The following is an 18562-nucleotide window of genomic DNA, read 5'->3' as shown; positions in this document are numbered from 1 at the left end:
GAATTTTTTTTTTCATTCCAAGGCATGGAGAAGGAACAGCTTACCGTTGTGCTGGTACAGAGATTTGGAAGTGCCCAATGATGATGTGTTGGAATGTGCAAGGGCAGTGCACTGCAGGAAGCATCTGCACCAGTGTCATGGATAGGGGACCTGGAAGCACCTAGCACAGGGAAAGAGGCAGTGGTGTCACCCACTAGCAGTGCTGGTGTCATGGGTTTACCACGACAGAGATATGCCAGAAGACCACAGCATCTGATTTCTCCTACTTCTGCACTGCTTAGAACCCTTCGCCTTCATACTAAATGGTGCAGTTTTCTTTTAGCAGTGCAGGGTTAATCTGCTCAGCTGAGAGCTCTTGGAAGCCTTCTTGCATTAAGGCTCTCAGCTGTTCACTGTTACCAATCCCATTTCCTATATAATCTGGGCCCTGGCAAGCACTCATTTCCAAAGCTAGCTTATGCTGCATGGTTAGGAGTTGGTGGTTTGTGGTTGCTGTTTGAGATGGCGTTGTTTGTGTGAGTATATTTGTATGATTGCTATTTTCCTTTATCCCTGTTTGTATTACCTTGCTAGTCTGGTTGGTGTATTACGGTAAACTACTACTGCCCTTTTCCCTGGGTGGGGGCAGGATACAGACTGAGGGCTGATTCCGGAGGAATTTTTTCTGCTGCTGGATCATATATACGATGATCCTGACCACGTCTCCACACTATGTCAGCTTCAGCAGGTAGTCCGGCCGCAGGGGAGTATTGCTCCGAGTTTTGTAGGTGGTCCACTGACTGAAAGAAGTTGTTGATGCTCAGAGAGACTCCCCTGCTGCTGTCTGTTTGTTAGGTAAACTGTTTGTACCTGTGAATCTTCGTCTGAAAGTTCTTAGTGAGCATCATGATTCGGTCGTGGCCAGACAACCCGGTAGTAAAGCCACCGCACATCTTCTTACTCTGAGATTTTGGTGATCATGGGGTACATCAGGAGGTTTGAGAGTATGTAATCAAACAAGCAAGGCAGCACTCTGTAGCCCTAAAGCATGCAGACATGAAATATGAAAATTGAATTGCATTACTGTACTAGAAATATGAAAAATTGAGAATGCTTAGTGCACAAATTGTCCAATTCATGTGTACCTGGAAGCCACGTTAAGGCGATTCTCGTTTTCCAGGACCTAACCTAACTAATGCCAATCCTCTCTTAGAAAGTCTACAGCTCTATGGGAACCTAATGTGAATTCTCTCCCAGACTAAAGTCTATATCTGTGGGGGGTAGTGATCGGATGCTAGGTGTGAAAAATCGGATTGTAATCGCTGAATAACCGCATGACACTTGCATTACATTTGTCCGACTCTCCTGCATCAAAATTTGACCGATTTTTAAATCTTTAGTGTGTCCCCAGCCTCAGTCTAAGGGCTCATACTCACTTGCGAGAGACTTGCATGACTCTACTTAGATTCACAGTTTTACTTACCTGTTGGCTTGTGAAACTGGACCATGTCGAAGACTGGGTGGTGCTGGCAAGCACCGAAATATACCATAGAACACGTAATTATATATGAATGAGTAATTGAATACAGAAAACAATTTCAATGCTTTTTTGGAGTGTCGTATGCCACTAAAATGTACCACAGAACACATAATAGTATATGGATAAAAATGGATGAGTAATTGAATACAGAAATTTTCTATGTGTCACGATCCAATATTGGATCTGTGTCAGATTCTGGATTCTCTTATAAATTTTTTTCCTTTCAGGTTATTGGGGGTTAATATTAGTTTTTGCCTCAGGTGGCCACTGGTGTTACTACAGGTTTGGTTAGTCTGAGTCTGCTGATGGTAACCACTCCCACCTTCCTAAAAAAGGTCACCTGAGGCATCAGTTGGTGTTGGTGATACACTTCCTTTTGAATACCAACCTTGGTTAAAACAGGAGCTGGCTGAGAGCAGTGGTGCTTCTGCTGAATGCTGATCTGGTACCTTACTCTGCTGCTTGGTGCATTGCAGAAGAGAAAGCTAAATGTTGTTTGCTATCTTTCCTTGGTGTTATATCAGTGCAGCGGTGGGACCAGTGTCCGCACTTACCAATTCCCTAGTGAGGGATAGGTGCAGGGTAAGTGAGGGACAAGGTATCCTGCTTGGCGATAGGTTGAAAGACCCTGTATAGGGATGTCAGGTTAGTCTAGGACTCAGCCGCAGCAGAGTGCAGGTGTCCCTTTCCCCTTTCCCTATAGCAGGGCCCACCATTGTAATTGTGTCCCCGGTGTTCCCTTGTTTGTTCAGTTGTTTTAGTGACCAACAGGTCGTCGGGTCGCGCCACGCAGGGCATGTCACATATCGTGACAATAAGGTTTTAATACTAGACAGGTTAGGACCTTCCTTGTAGGTACACCTTGCTGTGGTGAGATGGTTTTTATGCTTTTTTTTATCACATGTACTAAAAATATTTACTTATTAAATTGCTGTAGTGTATTAGTTCATTTTGTTTTTGTGTTTCTTTTCTTGGATTTGTCTTACACTTGATTATTACGTGAAATTTATTACTGTCAATCTTTTCAGCAGTTTCTCCTTTACTATGGGACAGTTTCTGTGTCACTCTAAATACAATTTAGATGTCAGGAATGGTAGTTTAGTACCTGAGCAGGCCCCACATACTTCTGGGCAGGCTACTGCTCTCCAGCGGGTCACCTGTCACTCTTCACTGGCCATGAGGGGCAGGGTGTCCCCTCCGGGGGCGGATTTTGCGGAAGCACTCACTCAGTCAAGGCTCAGCTGTCGGGTGACCAGGGGCTCATTCCCTTTCCCTAACACTAGGTGCCCTAGTTTGCCGTATTCCCAGGGATACTTCTGAACATGAAGATGCTGGGGCCACCACTCTTGCCTTATCTCTTGAATCAATCCTCCATCTGTTCCCTTCCCTCACCCAGGGAAGAGGGGAGCTGCCGTGCACCACAGTACACCCGACAAGGCAACACGAACAAGGATGAATTAAAATATCAGACTCACAAATATTCACTCACATATAACAGAGGAATGCACCGGGAGTGGAGGGTAGGGATAAGCAAAAATAAGAGAAGGAAAGGGAATTATCACATTTACAAACCCATGCAACAGTCCATAGAAAACTCTTCCAAACTCACCTCACCTCCAAGCCATGTAGCATAAACTAGTTGTGACATGGACTTCAATCAGGCAAAACAGAAGCCGCGGAGACACCATCACATGTTTCTCAACGCAAGCAATGACCAGCCAGGTCTTTTCCCGGGAAGGAACAACCACGGGAAGGGCAGTCTCCAATGAAGGAAACCACCTATGCCAAAGCATGGTATCCATCCACAGACAGCTGTTTCGGGGTATTGCCCCTCATCAGTGTGGAGTAGGAAACTGGCTGGTAGGAGCAATGCCTAGTAAAAGACTGTGAAAAATGAGGATGAATGAACTCATGGAGATCAACATCCAACACTGCGGAGAAACCATCACGTGTTTCTCAACGCAGTGATTCTAGAGCACTGCCCCCATCCCTTATGGGAAATATGCAAAACATGCAAAACAGAAGCCGCGGAGACACCATCACATGTTTCTCAACGCAAGCAATGACCAGCCAGGTCTTTCCCCGGGAAGGAACAACCACGGGAAGGGCAGTCTCCAATGAAGGAAACCACCTATGCCAAAACATGGTATCCATCCACAGACAGCTGTTTCGGGGTATTGCCCCTCATCAGAGAAACACGTGATGGTGTCTCCGCAGTGTTGGATGTTGATCTCCATGAGTTCATTCATCCTCATTTTTCACATGGATTTCAATCAGGACCCAGATTGTAAAGGGCATGGGAGTGGCTAGCCGAGCACAGTTGAGAGCTGCTCATACACCCAGAGCACCCAGCATGGCCGATTAACCTCTGTTCTACCAAAAGAAATTAACACAATTTAAAACAAAGGTTATGTGCTTCTTTTCAGCTCAACAGTAGGAGTAATCAGATGCTGCGGTCTTCTGGCTCCTCTCTTTTGTGGTAACCCCGTGACACCGGATGTCGCATTCTAGGAGATACACTCTTAGCAGCTGCTCTCAGCGATTATGCTGTGCGAGGACTCTGGATTGCCGGGTCTTCTGGCGTTAGCTGCTGCCAGCTGCTGTGTACAGTCAGATGATGGGAGGTTCCTCCCAGTCTTCTATCCCATCCTCCGATGTCTTTTTGGTCTCGGGGTGAAGTCTGGTCAGTGCAGGGGCGGACACTGACAACTTGGGGCCCCTGTGCAAGAAATGTGACTGGCCCCCCTCCTTTTATGGCGTCAAAGCTACGTGTGTGTGTGTGTGTATATATATACAGTGGGGAAAAAAAGTATTTAGTCAGTCAGCAATAGTGCAAGTTCCACCACTTAAAAAGATGAGAGGCGTCTGTAATTTACATCATAGGTAGACCTCAACTATGGGAGACAAACTGAGAAAAAAAAATCCAGAAAATCACATTGTCTGTTTTTTTTTCATTTTATTTGCATATTATGGTGGAAAATAAGTATTTGGTCAGAAACAAGCAATCAAGATTTCTGGCTCTCACAGACCTGTAACTTCTTCTTTAAGAGTCTCCTCTTTCCTCCACTCATTACCTGTAGTAATGGCACCTATTTAAACTTGTTATCAGTATAAAAAGACACCTGTGCACACCCTCAAACAGTCTGACTCCAAACTCCACTATGGTGAAGACCAAAGAGCTGTCAAAGGACACCAGAAACAAAATTGTAGCCCTGCACCAGGCTGGGAAGACTGAATCTGCAATAGCCAACCAGCTTGGAGTGAAGAAATCAACTGTGGGAGCAATAATTAGAAAATGGAAGACATACAAGACCACTGATAATCTCCCTCGATCTGGTGCTCCACGCAAAATCCCACCCCGTGGGGTCAGAATGATCACAAGAACGGTGAGCAAAAATCCCAGAACCACGCGGGGGGACCTAGGGAATGAACTGCAGAGAGCTGGGACCAATGTAACAAGGCCTACCATAAGTAACACACTACGCCACCATGGACTCAGATCCTGCAGTGCCAGACGTGTCCCACTGCTTAAGCCTGTACATGTCTGGGCCCGTCTGAAGTTTGCTAGAGAGCATTTGGATGATCCAGAGTAGTTTTGGGAGAATGTCCTATGGTCTGATGAAACCAAACTGGAACTGTTTGGTAGAAACACAACTTGTCGTGTTTGGAGGAAAAAGAATACTGAGTTGCATCCATCAAACACCATACCTACTGTAAAGCATGGTGGTGGAAACATCATGCTTTGGGGCTGTTTCTCTGCAAAGGGGCCAGGACGACTGATCCGGGTACATGAAAGAATGAATGGGGCCATGTATCGTGAGATTTTGAGTGCAAACCTCCTTCCATCAGCAAGAGCATTGAAGATGAAACATGGCTGGGTCTTTCAACATGACAATGATCCAAAGCACACCGCCAGGGCAACGAAGGAGTGGCTTCATAAGAAGCATTTCAAGGTCCTGGAGTGGCCTAGCCAGTCTCCAGATCTCAACCCTATAGAAAACCTTTGGAGGGAGTTGAAAGTCCGTGTTGCCAAGCAAAAAGCCAAAAACATCACTGCTCTAGAGGAGATCTGCATGGAGGAATGGGCCAACATACCAACAACAGTGTGTGGCAACCTTGTGAAGACTTACAGAAAACGTTTGACCTCTGTCATTGCCAACAAAGGATATATCACAAAGTATTGAGATGAAATTTTGTTTCTGACCAAATACTTATTTTCCACCATAATATGCAAATAAAATGAAAAAAAAACAGACAATGTGATTTTCTGGATTTTTTTTTCTCAGTTTGTCTCCCATAGTTGAGGTCTACCTATGATGTAAATTACAGACGCCTCTCATCTTTTTAAGTGGTGGAACTTGCACTATTGCTGACTGACTAAATACTTTTTTTCCCCACTGTAGATATATAGATAGATATTATATAGCCACACACACATACATGTATATATATTACATAGTCTCCTTTATTATGTATATTGCTGTCCCTTACACAGTGCCCTTGTCATGATCCAGGTTGGATTATGACAGATTTTGCACAAGTAACATTTTTTTTTTCCTTTAAGCTGTTTGCTTAAAGTTAGTTTTGCCCCCCGGTGGCCATTAGGGTCATTACACTGTGGTTGTTTTAGTTCTAGTTTTGCCCCCGGTGGCCGTTAGGGTCATTGCACTCTGGTTACTTTAGTTTAGTTGCCCCCAGTGGCCGCTAGTGTTATTGCACATGATTATGAAGCAGGTGTGATTCCCTGGCTCCTACCTATAAAGGAGTTGCAGGTGGTCTCACTCACGTTTGGTGTATATTGCTCATTTGCAACCAAGTCTGGTGAAGGAAGGAACTACAGAGAGGAGTTCCTGGCAGCTCAGTGGAGCTCTGGTGTAATAGCTCCAGGCGGAAGCTGAATTCAGGTGACGAGCTTCAGGGGTGAAGCTGAACTTTGGTGTTGTACTCTGTTGCTGGGAGCAATAGCAACAGAGCTAAGCTAAGTGGTGTTTTTCCCTGTTTGTGACTTTCCTTGTGTGTGTATTAGTGCAATGGTGGGATTAGTTTCTGCACCGTCCAGTTCACTAGAAAGGGATAGGTGCAGGGCGAGCTAGGGATTTGAGGTATCCAGCTCGTCACCAGGTACGGAACCTGCCTAGGGATCATCAGGAGTGTAGGGACCCTGACTCAGGGGAGTGCAAAAGGTCTCCACGTCCCCGTTCCCTGTTTCAGGGCCCTCCATTGTAACGGTTTCCCCGGTGTTTCCCTTAACTCTGTTTAAATTCGCCCTGCTGGAGGCGGTGTATCCAGGTTCACGGGTGTTATAGAATTTCGCCCTGCTGGAGGCGGTGTATCCAGTGACATTACAGCCCTCTCTTGTTATGTACAGTACCGTCCCTTACATATTGAATTATATAGAGCCCTGTTTTTTATTACATACCGTCCTGTCTTGTTAGCTGTATAATGCAGTGATGGCTGATGAAGCATGGGAAAGCTTCCTTTCTAATGGAGGAGCTGATGGACTAGTAGTCTTGTCACCGGCTCCTCGATCAGCAGTCATTTTATATCTAAAAAGAGAGGGGACTATGTAATAAAAGAGGGCACTGTAAATAACAAAATTAGCAAGAATACACTATGTAAGAGACAGCACTATACATAACAGCAGAGGAAGCTATATAATAAGGGACAGCACCATATATAACTAGAGAGGATGGTACGTAATAAGGGATGGTGTTATACATAATAAAAGAGGAAACTATGTAACTAAGGATTGTGTTATACAGAATTAGTGAGTACACTATATACTAAGGGACTTTTTTAGACATAGTGAGTACACTATATACTAAGGGACTGTGTTAGACATAGTGAGTACACTATATACTAAGGGACTGTTAGACATAATAAGCGATAATAATGTCTTCCTCCACCTCCCCCTGTTTCTAAGGCCATTATAAGTCCCCTTTCCTCCCATCCCAATCCCCCACACCCCTCATTGTCCTCCCCTGGCATCCCATTATTGTCCTCTCTCCCACCCCATCATTGCCCTCTTCACCACCTCCATCATTTTCTTCTCCCCCACCACTATCTTTGCTTTCTCCCCCACCACTCCCATCATTGTCCATTCCACCACCTCCATCATTTCCTCCTCCTCCTCCTCCACCACCCCCATTTATTGCCCTTTCCACCACCACCATCATTGCATTCTCCCCCACCACCCCATAATCATTTCTTTTTCCCCCACCACCCCATCATTGCCCTCTCCATCACCCCCATCATTGCCTTCTCCCCATCACCCCCATCATTGCCTTCTACTCATCACTCCCATCATTGCCTTCTCCTTCTCCCCATCACTGCCTTCTCCCCATCACTCCCATCATTGCCTGCTCCATCACCCCATCACTCCCATCATTACCTGCTCCATCACCCCATCAATTCCATCATTGCCTGTTCCATCACCCCATCACTCCCATCATTGCCTTCTCCATCACCCCATCACTGCCTTCTCCCCATCACTCCCATCATTGCCTGCTCCATCACCCCATCACTCCCATCATTGCCTGCTCCATCACCCCATCATTGCCTTCTCCCCATCACTCCCATCATTGCCTGCTCCATCACCCCATCAGTCCCATCATTGCCTGCTCCATCACCCCATCATTGCCTTCTCCCCATCACTCCCATCATGGCCTGCTCCATCACCCCATCACTACCATCATTGTCTGCTCCATCACCCCATCATTGCCTTCTCCCCATCATTGCCTTCTCCATCACCCCATCACTGCCTTTTCTCCATCACTCCCATCATTGCCTTCTCCCCATCACTCCCATGATCCCATCAATGCCTTCTCTCCATCACCCCCTTCATGACCTTCTCCCATTACCCGCTCATGGCCTTCTCCCATCACCCCCTCATGGCCTTCTTCCATTACCGCCTCATGGCCTTCTCCCATCACCCTAGGCATCATGGCCTTCTCTCCCCATCACGGTCTTCTCCTCATGTCTTCATCTCCTCCAGGGCCAGGCTAACCTACACACACACAGACATACACACATACTGTACATACATATACACACACACAGACATACTGTACATGCACACACACAAACACAGACATACATACACAGACATACACTCACTGGCCACTTTATTAGGTACACCATGCTAGTAAGGGGTTGGACCCCCTTTTGCCTTCAGAACTGCCTCAATTCTTCGTGGCAGAGATTCAACAAGGTGCTGGAAGCATTCCTCAGAGATTTTGGACCATATTGACATGATGGCATCACACAGTTGGCGCAGATTTGTCGGCTGCACATCCCTGATGCGAATCTCCCGTTCCACCACATCCCAAAGATGCTCTATTGGATTGAGATCTGGTGACTGAGGAGGCCATTTGAGTACAGTAAACTCATTGTCATGTTCAAGAAACCAATCTGAGATGATTCGAGCTTTATGACATGGCGCATTATCCTGCTGAAAGTAGCCATCAGATGTTGGGTACATTGTGGTCATAAAGGGATGGACATGGTCAGCAACAATACTCAGGTAGGCTGTGGCGTTGCAACGATGCTCAATTGGTACCAAGGGGCCCAAAGAGTGCCCAGAAAAAATTCCCCACACCATGACACCACCACCACCAGCCTGAACCGTTGATACAAGGCAGGATGGATCCATGCTTTCATGTTGTTTACGCCAAATTCTGACCCTACCATCCGAATGTCGCAGCAGAAATCGAGACTCATCAGACCAGGCAACGTTTTTCCAATCTTCTACTGTCCAATTTCGATGAGCTTGTGCAAATTTTAGCCTCAGTTTCCTGTTCTTAGCTGAGAGGAGTGGTACCCAGTGTGGTCTTCTGCTGCTGTAGCCCATCTGCCTCAAAGTTCGACGCACTGTGCGTTCAGAGATGCTCTTCTGCCTACCTTGGTTGTAACGGGTGGCAATTTGAGTCACTGTTGCCTTTCTATCAGCTCGAACCAGTCTGCCCATTCTCCTCTGACCTCTGGCATCAACATGGCATTTCCGGCCACAGAACTGCCGCTCACTGGATTTTTTTTCTTTTTCGGACCATTCTCTGTAAACCCTAGAGATGGTTGTGCGTGAAAATCCCAGTAGATCAGCAGTTTCTGAAATTCTCAGACCAGCCCTTCTGGCACCAACAATCATGCCACGTTCAAAGGCACTCAAATCACCTTTCTTCCCCATACTGATGCTCGGTTTGAACTGCAGGAGATTGTCTTGACCATGTCTACATGCCTAAATGCACTGAGTTGCCGCCATGTGATTGGCTGATTAGAAATTAAGTCTTAACACACAGTTGGACAGGTGTACCTAATAAAGTGGCCAGTGAGTGTACATACACACACACAGACATACATACACACACAGACATACATACACACACACACAGACATACATATACACACACAGACACCTCCTCTCTCCTCTCACCTGTCCGCTGCATCGCCCGAACTTCCTCGCTCTGACACAGTAGTGGCCGCTAAATGATGACGTCATTCAGTGGCGCGCTCCTCTCTGTGTCAGTCAGAGACAGGAAACGTGGGGGGTGGGCAGGAAGCAGGACGGGTCCTTGCAGCTCCGCTCCTGCTATTCCCTCTTGCAGGCAGCGGAGCTGCTTGGATCGTTCCCTGGCCGCCGCTACACATGAGGGCAATCTGGCCAGGGGCCCCCCGGAGCCTCGGGCCCGGAGAAAACGGCAAGATTGCTCTCATCATTAGCTGCCCTGCAGGGGCCCCTTGGAGGCTCTGGGCCCCAGTGCAGTGCACCGGTTGAACGGGCAGTATGTCCGCCCATGGGGCAGTGCCCCAGCATGGTCCGATGACCTCAGGGAGGCATTTTTAAACCTTCCATTTCCTCCTTTTGTTACTGATTATTTCCTTTTCTGGTGAGTGGTAAATTTCAGAGTTGATGTTCTTTTGAGGAGGGTCATGCTTTGGTGCCTGTGTTTGGTTTCTCATTGTTCACCTTAGTTTATGCAGTTGCACTGTTTTTTTGGTTCTGGTGTGTTTGCCTTGTCTACTGTTTGTATGTCCGGTCACCAGTCGGTGTGTTGCTTGCTGCCTTGATAGGGCTTTGTTCAAGTTCCCCCTTGCCAGGGACAGCAGTGCGACAGCTAACGCCAAGTGTGACTGACAAACTGCTCTTTCTGGCTAGCAGTTGGTCATTCTGTAGGTAGGTGTGCCGACTGGAGAGTGGTCCTCTTTCCACCGCGAACAGACTTGAAACAGAGACAGATGTGCATCCAACAGGTCCTCTTTATTGGCCATCCTCTACCGCATCACCACACAGCAGCTGCTCGACACCGCAGCACCACACAGCATCTGCACGACAACTTCCACACACAGGCCCGGGTACCCTTCACTTTCTTCCTTTTCCTAATTGACGTCCCTAGGCCTATCACCACAGCGCTTCACCCGTTCGAGTCCGTCCGTCTGGTACCTCCGGGCCTTCTCTTTCCTGCGGTTCTCCTGTCAGGGCCACCCCCGACCATCTCTCTTCTCAGTCCCTTCTGGCTTGTTCTCGGTCTGTCTCTCCCTTCAGTCTTCTCCTCCCCTGAGCTCCTCTCCCTGGACTGACTGACTTCTGGAACTCTCTACCCCTTCTTACATCCCCCTCTTTGGGAATTCCCCCTTTAGAGCTCCTGTATCTCTGCCCCCCATGACTCTGCGGTTTCGTAGCCTTAAGCTGATGTTAAGCCCTTTCCTCACTGCTCCCTGCTGCCATCTTGTGGCCAAACTACAGTATTACACCGGATTCTGTTTCTGCTGTCCTTGGTGTAATGTATAATAATTAGATCTGTCTCTTTAAGCAAGCCAGACTTATGGGACTTGGGGGTGGAGACAAGAGGGATGAGAAGGGAAGTTTCACTTTCACTTCTGTGTAGCATGGGAATGCAACTGTTATGCTGTGTGCTGGAGGACGAAGAATAAAACATATCTAAAGTTTAATACCTTGAATTCGTCATAACGTGTGGATATTACAACTGGCGACGAGGATGGGATATAATCACCTACTGCTGTGAGTACGGACTATATTTTACCGCTTCACACGCCAGCACCACTGAGAGACTCTATCATGGCTGACTACTTGCACACATTCCCACAATTTGATATGACTGATGTCATTAATCTCTCCCATAACTGGAGAAAATGGCTAAACAGATTTGAGAATTTCCTAGAAGCCATGGACATAAAGGAGGAGAAAAGAAAGAGAGCTTTGCTCCTGCATTGTGCAGGCACAGGAGTCTATGACATATACAGTACGTTACCTGCAGCAGAAACAGACACATACAGCAACTGCACTAAAGCTCTCACTGGCTACTTCAACCCCAAACAGAACATCAGATATGAAAGATATAAATTCAGGATTGCCAAGCAGCTTCCAGAAGAGTCCATAGACACTTATGTCACACGGCTGAAAGAGTTAGCACATGGATGTGCCTTTACAGATGTAGATGATGAAATCCTAACTCAAATAATTGTCACCTGCTCGTCTAATAACCTAAGGCGTAAGGCTCTGCAGCAGGATATCTCTCTACATGATTTGCTCAAAATGGCCCGTGCTATAGAAATAGCAGATCATCAGGCTACCGTAATGGAGAATGGGGATAAATTACATGTGCATAATCTCAAACAGAAAAATTTACCAGACAAACAAGCCCAGAAACAGAAGAAATGTTATAGATGTGGACAGGATTTCCCTCACCACCAGAACAAATGTCCAGCTATGGGACAAACCTGCAGTAAATGTGGAAAAGGGAATCATTTTGCAGCTGTTTGCAAATCAGCGCACTACAAGCCTCCGCTGCCTATGACAAAATCTGCAGATGTAAAAGTGATAAATCAGGACACAGAAGAAATGTCTGCGACTGAGAACTATGTGTTCACTACCTCTGTCACTGGTTCAGTACAGTCTCCCTGTGTTACACTCTCAATCTGCAACACTGACATTACCTTTACAATAGATACAGGAGCTTCAGTGGATATCATAGATGGCACTACATATGAACAATTGAAAACAAGGCCAGTCTTACAACAAGTGCAGACTAAAATCTTTCCTTATGGATCTAAAACACCTCTAGCTATAATGGGACAATTTGATGCTGAAATTAGATATAAAGAAAACAGGCAGAAAACCACTTTCCACACATTACAAGGATCGGGAGGCTGTCTTCTCAGCTATCACACTGCCTTGGAGCTAGGGCTCATCCAGGTTATTCATACCATAACTGACCCTGCGGATATGGATGTACAAACTATGGTGAACAGCTTTCCCTCCCTATTTAGTGGTTTGGGAAAACTAAAGGACTCTCAAGTACACCTTCATGTGGATGACAATGTTCGTCCAGTAGCCCAGCCTCAAAGGCGTATTCCATTTCACCTGAGACAGAAGGTAGAAAAAGAACTCCAATTGCTCATGGATGAGGACGTTATTGAAACTGTTACTGGTCCCACTCCGTGGGTCTCTCCACTTGTGGTAGTTCCAAAACCAAAGACTCCTGATCAAGTGAGACTGTGTGTTGACATGCGCCTGCCCAACACCGCTATACAGAGGGAAAGACATATCTCACCTACGATTGATGACATTATTCATTTATTAAATGGAGACACCGTCTTCTCAAAGCTCGACCTCAATAAGGGATATCATCAATTAGAACTGAGTCCAGAGTCCCGATACTTGACCACATTTTCCACCCATGTGGGCCTCAGAAGATACAAAAGATTGACTTTTGGAGTCTGCTCAGCAGCAGAAATTTTTCAGGATGCAATAAGGAGTGTCATTCAACACATCCCAAATGCCTTTAATTACAGTGATGACATATTGGTTTTTGGTAAAACTCAAGCTGAGCATAATCGTGCTCTATATGCTATCTTCGAATGTCTGCTTTCTGCTGGACTCACTTTAAACAAAGAGAAGTGCGAGTTTGACAAGGGTTCATTAGAATTCTATGGTCACATCTTCTCGGCAAAAGGAGTACAACCAGACCCCAAGAAAGTGGAAGCTATCAGAACAGCCTCAATTCCACAGGATGCCAGTGAAGTGCGTTCTTTCCTTGGAATGGCAAGTTACTGTGCTAGATATATTCCGAATTTTTCAACAATCAGCAATCCACTACGGGAACTTACAAAACAAAGTTGTATTTTTCAATGGTCTCAAGACTGTCAGGCCTCTTTTGAAACAATTAAAAATGAACTCTGCTCGACAACCACTATGGCTTATTTTGATCCAGCTCTTCGAACTGAACTGATTGTGGACGCCAGTCCCGTGGGACTGGGTGCTATTCTAGCGCATTACAAGGATAACAATCAAAATCCTCACATCATTTCTTATGCAAGTAAGAGCTTAACAAACACTGAAAGAAAATATTCTCAACCTGAAAAAGAAAGCTTGGCAGTTGTCTGGGGATGTGAACACTTTCACTTATTTCTCTATGGAGCTCCCTTCACCATTGTCACAGATCATCAAGCACTTCTTACAATTTTTGGAAATCCCAGAGCTAAAATGCCTGCACGAATTGAACGATGGGGCCTACGTCTACAGGACTACAACTATAAAATTGTTCACAAACCTGGAAAATACAGCAATCCGGCTGATTATCTTTAAAGACATCCTACTAATGATGATATACCTGTGCATTCCTCCATTGAAGAATACCTACGTTTTGTTACAGATCATGCTGTGCCAAAAGCACTTTCTCTTGATCAATTTATAAATGAAACAACAAAAGACAAGACACTCTGTGCCCTAATACAAATCATCCAAAATCGAAGGTGGCATGAAATTCAAAAGGAAAAATTTCCTGATTCTGAAATTGATCTGAAAGAGTTAAAACTATTCTCAAACGTACGTGAGGAATTATCAGTCACTGAAGAACACCTCATTCTTCGAGGTACCAAACTAGTTGTACCTAAGACTTTGCGTAACTTAGTCATAGAGATAGCACATGAAGGTCATTTAGGAATTGTTGGCACAAAGAAGTTACTCAGAGAAAAAGTGTGGGTCCCAAATATGGATCACTTGGTGGAAGAAAAGATTAGACGCTGTTCTACTTGTCAATTAATCACTCCATCATCAAACTTAGAGCCATTACAAATGTCTCCGTTACCCACTGCTGTCTGGGAGGAAGTGGCAGTCGATATATATGGACCATTGCCAAATGGCCAACACATTCTCGTAACAATTGATGAATATTCTCGATACCCTGTCATTTCATTTATCTCTTCAACATCTGCTAATAATGTCATACCAGAGCTGGACGACATTTTCTCGGCATATGGTATTCCAAGAGTGGTCAAAACAGACAATGGACCTCCATTCAATGGACATGTGTTTACACAATTTTCTGAATACTTGGGATTCAATCACAGGAAAATCACACCTTGCTGGCCGCAAGCTAATGGAATTGTGGAATGTTTTATGCGCACTCTGGGGAAACGTATCAAGGCAGCGAGTCTGGAGCACATCCCACTGAAACAGTCATTATACAAATTCATGCGTAATTACCGCAATACGCCACACTCCACTACTAATGCTGCTCCAGCTCATTTAATGTTCAGCAGAACCCTGCGTATACGTCTCCCTGATATGACCAGCCATCCCCGACCGAGTGACTCCTCAGTGAGATCCACAGATTTCTCCAACAAACAAGCCATGAAACGTTATGCAGACAGAAGGCGAAGGACACAGTCAAGTGCCATCGAAAGAGGGGATGTCGTGGTGGTACGTCAAAGACCAACCAACAAGACCTCACCTGTATATGGTCCTGCAAAATATTATGTTACTAAAAGGAAAGGCAGCATGATCACAGCTGAACGAGATGGACACTCCATAACGCGAAATTCTTCATATTTTAAAGTCATACCGCAGAATGATGACAATGAACTCTCTTTGGTGGAAGATTTGGTATCCGATGGTGGAGAGGACCAACAAGAGGTAGCTGGTCCATCAATAATGAACCCTCTCAATGAGCCCAGACGTTATCCTACACGAGAGAGAAGAGCTCCATCGAGGCTTATTGAAGAAGTGTAACTACAGTTTTGTTGTTTTGGTTTTTTTTTTGTTTGTTTCTCTGGTTTTTGAATTGAACAAATAAGACAAAACGGACATATGATTTCTTTGGACGTTTTCATGTTGTTGCATTTATCAGTAATATGGGTTATTTATAGTATAAAAAAAAAAAAAAAAAAAAGGGGATGATGTAATGTATAATAATTAGATCTGTCTCTTTAAGCAAGCCAGACTTATGGGACTTGGGGGGTGGAGACAAGAGGGATGAGAAGGGAAGTTTCACTTTCACTTCTGTGTAGCATGGGAATGCAACTGTTATGCTGTGTGCTGGAGGACGAAGAATAAAACATATCTAAAGTTTAATACCTTGAATTCGTCATAACGTGTGGATATTACACTTGGTCTCCCTCTAGTGGCCAAACCCAGTACTTCACTATCTTTTACTATCTCCAGCTGTCTCCCATCTTTCACATACAGCAGTCCACGTCAAGCACATTGTACATTTACCCTCCTACTGCAGACAGGTCCACAGGTCAGACCACTTCCTCTACAATTCCACATCACCCTGCATTAAATTACTAGTGCTTGATGTAACCTCTTTTATGGTCACCTCCCTTGGTACTAACTTGTCTGCCATTTTCTGCACTCTTGTGGCCTACCCACACAGTCACAGAGCCAAAGTCCCTTGGTTTATTGAAAGCAGATCTTAGCCCTGTCAGCAGATGTACTTTCACTCAAAAAAATTGCAAGTCTCTGTGTTAGCCCCTGGTACAAACTACATTGACTTCAACTCAGGCTGGAGTTTTTTACATTCTATGCTTTAGTCCTCTAGAAGTCCGCGGTTAATGCTCCAATATTGCTGCATGCGTTACTCACCCTCACTTGCTAGCTAACTAACTCACATGTTTCTGGATTGGCTGCACAGCTTCTCTTTATGTCTGTGTACTTCATCTTTGTTGGGCTGAATTATACTGGTGGGAAATCAAAATGATTTATGCCCTCTGAAACCTCACCATGGATGTGCCAATGAACTTTATACCACAATGCCTACTGACCTATTCATGTCACTAGCAAATCAATGCATAACATTATTAAATGACTTATCAGAACCTTCACTGCTTATCTATGAACTGGTCCAATATTTATGGCCATAACTGTCTATCCCTCTCCCATAATGATAATTCTGCTTCACGTCATTTGTCTTATCAATTGCATTTTTTCTGTGCTGTGTTGTGCATAAATATGAGATTCTTCAGATTTTGTAATAGTCTAGCCTGATGAAGAGACCTGAGTAGTCTCGAAAGTTTGCAATTTGTTACCATCTTTTCAGTTAGCCATTAAAAGGTATCAACCACTGAGAACTCTCAGTTCTGAATATTTTTGCAGCATTTAAGAAATGTGTCCCGAATACAACTCTTTTTCCGTAGGCCTATGACATTACCTCACTAATATATATTTTTTCTTTTTTCAATTATCCCCCACAGTCCATGCACTCAGGAGCACTTTGTATCTGGACATATACAGATACAGGCTGGTGACCGACCTATGCAGATTTACATGAATACCATAATTTAGTATAAAAGAGCAAAAAGACCTCCATGTCAAATAATACCAAGGTAGGGTGTCTTGAAGGACAGCATGGTCGCTCAGTGGATAGCATTGCAGCACTGGAGTCATGGGTTCGAATCCCACCCATGACAACATCTGGAGTTTGTATGTTTTCCCTGTGTTTGCGTGGGTACTCCGGATTTCTCCCACATTCCAAAAGACATACAGTTAGGGAATTTAGATTGTGAGCCCCATTGGGGACAGTGATGATAATGTGTGCAAACTGTGAAGCGCTGCGGAATATGTTAGCGCTATATAAATATTATTATTATAAGTAGTGAATGTTTTATTGTCCTGTGATTGCGGTCTGGTAATGTGTTGTGATGCCCCCACAAAGTCTTAGGAGCAAATTCCTTAATTGATGTAAAAAGACATAAATCCATGCATTCATTCCTGCACTGAAAGTGTCAAAGGTCATCATGAGCTTGTACGCCCAAACTTTTCTGTCATCTCTGTCTCATCTTTCCTGTATCTTAACTGCTACAGTGCCCCAAATAAAATAAAACCGATCAATGCTTACCTTCATTCCAGTAATGTTGGTGCTGTTCCTAAGTGACTGCTGATGAACGGTCTTTTGTCAAATTTTGTTGTCACTGAATTGTGAAGGCATAAGGCCGGAGTCACACTACAGTGAGATACGGCCGAGTCCCGCAGGTTAAAACCAAGCTCTGGCACCGGCACTCCGGAGTGCAGCATGCAGCTCCATGTATTGCTGTGCGGCTGCACGCTCCGCTCCAGAGTGCTGGCGCCAGAGCTTGGTTTTAACCTGCGAGACTCGGCCGTATCTCGCTGTGTGTGTTCCCAGCCTAAGAGGTAAACTCAGCAAAGCAAAGGATGAAAGCATTATGCTTTTGCAAAGGTGAAAACAGATGAATTCCTTTCCTCCAGATGAATTACGTCCTGTCCTACTTAGCACAAATCCTTTGAGACAGTGTTGCTGATCCCTATACCATCTGTAAATTATGAAGGCTGCAGCCAATCAGTGGCCACTACTATGATACAGCACTCACATGACAAAACAATGTGATGTAGCTGAGAGGAAACACAGGCCCCACATCACTGGAACAGCGCTCGTCTGGGAAGTGAGCATGTGTTTTAAATTTATTTGGGGCTCTGTAGCATTTAGATAGGATTTTTCTAGTACTCGACAACCCTTTTGTAACTATGAATACTGGGAATTAATTGAGGTAGTGCATTTAAGAGAAAAGGTGCAGCACGAGAAAGGTCTTGGATATGGGAGTGTAAGGTTCGAATGATAGAGGGTGTTAGTCCTCGACCATTAGAAGAATGGAGATCATGGGTAGGGTGGTAGAGAAAGATGAGGGAGGAGATGTAGGGTGACAGCGCTGTGGAGAGCTTTGTTGGTGAGAACTTTATATATTATCCAGTAGCGGATGGGCAACCTGTGCAATGACTGGCACAGGCTGAAG

This window comes from Dendrobates tinctorius, unplaced genomic scaffold (assembly GCF_039654945.1).
Source record: "Dendrobates tinctorius isolate UK_male_01 unplaced genomic scaffold, ASM3965494v1 ptg000272l, whole genome shotgun sequence".
In the NCBI taxonomy this organism is placed as follows: domain Eukaryota; kingdom Metazoa; phylum Chordata; class Amphibia; order Anura; family Dendrobatidae; genus Dendrobates; species Dendrobates tinctorius.
This window is presented reverse-complemented; position numbering follows the sequence as displayed.